We start from the raw sequence: 6,098 nt of genomic DNA, 5'->3' as shown, positions 1-6,098 counted from the left end.
ACCAAGCTAGAAAATGGTTGCTATTAAGTTTTCCAGGTGAAATACACTTGTTGATAACTAAGCTTAGTTGAAAAATTTCCCAAAGTAGCGTGTCGTGTCTGATTATTGTTTATCCGCGTTTGTCTGGATTGGATGATCAATTGAGGCGTTGAAGTGAGTGTCGGAAAAAGTGACGTGATAAGTTGTGCGTATAGAGGACTAATTCCTCCTTAATGTCGGACAAACCCTAATGTCCTGAACTTTTTACCGCTTGAGTCAAAGTTAAAGCTGAGTGAAAAATATATGATAAATGTCTGACAGACACAGACACATACACACACACAGCAACAGTCACAATAACAAGACAATTATTATTTGCGTTGGTTGCTGGCAATAATAATCAAAGGAGATAATAATACTTAAAAGTTTGTGGGTGTTGTACGTGAAAGAAATAACACACCTATTCAGCTTGTTTAAATATGGACTGCAACTAATCGGACGCACAATTGACAAAAGGTTTTCACCACAATATTATGCAATTGTTAGTACCAAATAAGTAGTATAACGGTCAGTCACTGATGTAAGTTATACCTCAAACGTGGCTTTCTCGCCTAGAATAAATGACTGCCAAAAAATTGTTGTGCTCGGATGACCGTGGACAAGTCAGTCAATGAGTCAGATAACCGTGATTGGAGGTCACCACGAAAAGTTGCTATTGTTTGAAATTTGTGTTAGTGCAACGGTTAATTGAAACCCGTCTAGCCTCCGATAAGGCTATCTATTTGATGAATGTGTGGGGAAAGGAAAGGTAGTGCCCTGGTGCACAATCAGAATAAGTGCTATTAATATACTCTTTATGTATATGTCAGTAAATACTAATGTTGGGCAGCGGAAATATCAAGAAAACTGCGTATGCCACTGCCAATCGTTACTTAATAGTTACTTTCTTCGAAAATTCGCCTTTATTTTAGTTATCAACTTTGGCCTTGGTGGGAATTGGACTCAAGCAAGTGTACCAATTGTACCACACTTAAACGGTTTCAGTAGTAGTAGTTATATTGAAATTTCTTATCGTATAACTTCGATGATCTACAAAGACTCCATAAATCTCTCATGTGAAAGGGGGGGATGACTAACTTAAGGAACCATCACTGCTATATATACTTTTTACTTGAATGTTCATGCACTTGCTCTAGAAAATATTCATGCACTAATGACCATTGCCCATACAGTAGCCAAACCAAGAAGCCTTTAAGGATCCTGAATCATTTATTTTCCATGCCAATCTTATCGGATGTTGTTGGGTGCAGTTAAGGGGGGTGGACATTTTTCAATTCCAAGTGCAATTCCATGCGTTGCAGCAACACCGCCGTATGCATATATTGCTCGCCTTAAAATTTAATCTGCCTACGTATGCTTATGGCCAACTATCCCGATCGTTCTTCTACCAAAACCCACACTACGAGTTTTATATATTACTTTCCATTATTATTTACGTATAAGCAAAACATAATGGTTCGAGTCCAGTGAATATGTGCATAAGCGGGTGTGGCTTACGCCGGCAAGTTTAAAAAACGTATACGTACACTTTGACGTTTACCACCTTTTTCGTTTTACCACAGTTCATTAATAGTAAGGTACACATTGTTGTATTGAGGGAATGACTATACGTAATGATCCCCTATCCCCTTAAAATTTGGTTTTGTGCTGATGGGGATCCAACCATAAGTCAGGTGCTGGTTCAACATGTATGGTGTTTTAAAGCCATTGATACCGAAAATATTATTACTTCAACAATCCCCCAGTTATTTTGTGAAGGAAAGTTCGAGGTTGTGTAACTTTTTCTTTACACTTAATAGGTTGTAGCTCAATAAGGAAAGACTTCTTAGGTTACTTACTTATTGCCTAGACAAATGGGTCATTTTTATCACATTGAAATGTTTGTCATTAGAATGTACTTGGGAAATGCAAATATGGGAGTATCCAATATCGTGGTCGCAATCATCTTATCTGACGTTAATCATCTTCTATCACATCAAAAGATATTACTGTAAATGAAAATCCATTTAGTACATACAAAATATCGCAATAAAACTAAGCCCCATGCAGTACGGTAGACTTAAATGCAATACCATATATATAATTTATACAAGCAAAAACTTTCCGTCTATTTCACTAACGAGATTATATCTACTTAATGAATCTGCATAATGTCGAAAATGAAGTTAATATTTCTTCCACGCCACCCTCTCATCTGATCTGGCGACCCCTCATCTTTACCTGCTCCTGTACTATAATATCCATGGAAGTATCATACTATAATACTGGGTTTGCTTCCCCGAACATTATAGATGTAGAATTACACTATCTACATCAAGGAAGTTCTCTCGCATGACCAAAAGAATGATATTGTGGCTTACCAAAATATGATGTTGATTGTAAATTTCGAAGATTCGCTCATATAAGGCACTTTTGTGCAGAAAGCTGATTTTAAATCAGAGATTTGGTTCTGTAGACAACATTATCTGTAGGCGAGAACCTTGAGGTCATATCGTTGGCACTTACTCCCTTCTTCAAATAGAACAGTATTTTTTAACGATAAACTTTGCTTTAGATGATGATTTCCAAAAGATCATGTCCACATTCACTTGTCATTTATTGACCTTCTCCAAAAAAATTAAGAACAAAAGAAATGGCTTACAAAAGGTCAATTAATTCAGAAAAAATAAATACAACTTCAATTGTGTTCTTGAAGAGATCTAAAATTGAAAATAACAGTTCACGACCTGAGTTTCATCATCAATTTCTGCGTCCCTTTCTTAGTCTTCGTAAAGAGATGTAGACTAGTTGATGACTCGGGGACGAATGCATATTCAGTGCCTGATGAGAACAATAGATAAAAATTCTGTATATTTAAGCACTTTCATCAGCATACTTTGATTTTGAGTAAGTTTTCAAAACCATCTTTGATCCAGGACTAATCACTAAAAGTTGACATCCCCCTTTTACTAAGAAACAATAAGCTCTCTCCTCAAGTTGTTTTACGGGGCTCTCGTTCGTATGAGGATATTTTTAAAGATACTATGCTTGAAGGAGCAGTCCCGGAACAACATCAATCTAATTGAGAGGATCTTTCCGATTTCACTCTCATATTATGTAATTTAGACATGCATATGCAAGTCTATGAAGCTCACCAGGAAGTAATTAAAATTTACTTTAACTAATTTCAGTTTACACCAAGACATAGACCAAAATGTGCATTCTTTTCTGTTCCTCTCATAACTTGTGATGTTCGAACTTAAACATTGCAATTTTTAGATAAGTTTCTTAGTCTTGCTCCCGGACTTTTACAACAAGAGTGCATGTAATTTTGGTGAGTCTTTATAAGGTCCCTGCATTGTGCAGAGACACCTAAACGCTAGGATTGTACACCTATTGTTTTGCTGGTACGAGTATTCAAATCGAGTGCCTGGACTCGAGATTAACCACGTGTATTGTTACTGATCTTATAATAAAGACTCTGGCATATTTGCATTACACGATGAGAAGGGTGACTATGTTAGTTTTAACCAAGCCTTTGTTGATCATGATTGACCTCAATACATGCAGTATCCGACGCTTGGTTACCAGGTGGTTTTTCGCAGCCAGGTTAGAAATAAATTGATTAAGTTAGCATTGCCTTTGTCTTACCCCATTCCACTTAAGAAAAAGGTTCCCAACTAGCGTGTATCAAAAAGCCACTGCGATGCACTCACACGATAATGTAGTACCCGGAACAACTAACTTAGTTGTCAGAAAGTAAGTTCACTGATCGAACGCTTTTAAATAGTCATCTTATCCAGGCGTCGTTCTACATCATGATAAAATGGAGTTATTTAGAGGGAAAATCCTTAACATAGGACAATGATGTGCTTTAAATTTAGTGGTTCTTACTTTATGGGTATGTTATTTATTACCAACGTTGCTTCACCACCACACTCTGCTTGCTTTTTTTCCTCTAATTAATAGTGTGATTTACAGTCATTTAATTCTGTCAGACCAAACTAGGAAATCAGTGTTATCTCAATTTACCAAATGCTAGGATTATTTGAAGGTATACGGTATGACAAATATGATGATAACTGCTACAACAATACTTCCATATTTGTAATTAGTACATGTGGTCGTCAGTAGCATTATCCATCATTACCAGGAATGAACATTGAACTAAAATGTTAGCAATAACATCGTATAAAATACTCTTTTTTGAGTATTGTTACCAAATATTGCAGTTATCAGAATCCCAGCTGCTTTTTGGAACGAAAGAGAAAGTGCGGTCTTGCGCAATAAAGAACTGAATTAAAAGTGACATTAAAAACTCTTGTGCTGTGACGCTTAGAACAATGAACGAATGAAAAGCAACGAGCAACGATCTTTCATTTCCATCCTTTAAATTACATCTGTGGAATACCTATGGAATTCACTCAGGTTTCCAACTATGCTGCTGTTCATATTTTAGCTTTTCACAATGCAGCGAGTAACAAGATGAAAAAAATAACCAGAGACTTTCGGGACTAATAATTATTCTTATTGTGTTAGTTCTAATTTGCAAGAATGAACTTAAAACATTTCTTAGCCGAAACAGAAAAGGTTTAGTAGGTTTAATGAAACAATGAGAAAGAAAATGTATCAAAGGAGATTGTTCTTAGAAATAAGTGAATATCCAAAATTTTTGTCAATACATACAAACGCTGACTCTAAACATCAGTTTTGTCTTTAACTATGATTGCGTTGCTTTCAAGCCTTAGCTTCAAAACTTAATCCATATATTAAGAAAGGTTAGATTTTCCTTTCTCCTGCAATCTACATTTTGACCTTCCATGTAGCATCCGTGCTACATTGTTTCTTACTTTTTTCCTCACTTTATGGAGCTTGCCCAGTACCAGAGGCAATACTGCATTATCATGGGAACCGCCAAAGAACCTAAGCTACAAGTTAGAAAAAGGCTCCTGATCTTCAGCGCTCACTTGTTTTGAGCTTATTGCTTGGATTTATGTCCTTTATGAAGCTCAGTTGTATCATTAGTGCTATAGTCAATTTATTACCATATTACTGTTGTACTTATTTAAACCATTATATTTTTAAGCTGCTAGGTTCGAGATTGTATTGAATGTATGAATCAATATAGGATTTTCCCCGTAGGTCCCAGAAAACCAGGACAAGCCCTTTTGGAAAGTCGTTGGGACTATATATATTAAATGCTTGCGAAGCGGGGACAGAAAAGGTAAAGAACCCGGAATTACGGGGATATATCACTCTACTTGTAGAAGGCTAATCTCGACCAAACATAAGCATTCCAGATTACTTTTCCAACCCACCTAAATTTTGCCGCCAATATTTTATTACACTCCACCTTAGTTGTACAATACTATATTTTAGAACTACTTTAAACAATCATGTTGACTTTTATCTAAAGTCATTTCTTCAAATTTAATGCCCTTCCCATTCCAGGAAAACACACAAGTCCAAGCTCATTAAGATGGTCTCGCAACCATCGTCAACAATAGGAAGGAACAATACAGGCGACTAACTAATTCAAAGGTTACAAAAAAGATTATATAAGATGATGCTATCACTAAACAATAATGTACTGGAATCAGAGGGAAGGTATTTCAAAACTATACTCAGCTCCAGTTTGTTATTTTGTTCTTAAGGAATGGCTCTATTAGTTTTTCCTATCCTGCATGAATGGCCTTTTAGATGATCATCGAGTCACGTGATCGCTAGCTTCCATTTAAAACGTCGACATACAAACCCCCATAATCTCCGCCTACTTACGGAGTAAACCGTCTACACCTTCTTTAGTTGGTTCAAATTAATCAATCGTTCTGCAAGACCTAAGTTGTATATAAAATGGATTCCGAAAAGATTGTTGCTATTATTTTGGCTATTTTTCTTCCTCCCTTAGCTGTGTTCATGAAGGCAGGTGTTGGTGCTCAACTTGGTATAAATCTAGTCTTGTGTCTCTTTGTGTGGTTCCCAGCAATTATTCATGCTTTATACGTTGTGATGAAACAATAAGCGGACATTTATTATAAGCATACTGTGTCTTCCGTATTCAATACTTCTTTGGTATATCA

Source organism: Scheffersomyces spartinae (genome assembly GCF_019049425.1).
Source record: "Scheffersomyces spartinae strain ARV_011 chromosome Unknown scaffold_11, whole genome shotgun sequence".
NCBI classification, from domain to species: domain Eukaryota; kingdom Fungi; phylum Ascomycota; class Pichiomycetes; order Serinales; family Debaryomycetaceae; genus Lizanozyma; species Lizanozyma spartinae.
Note: the sequence above shows the minus strand (reverse complement) of the source record.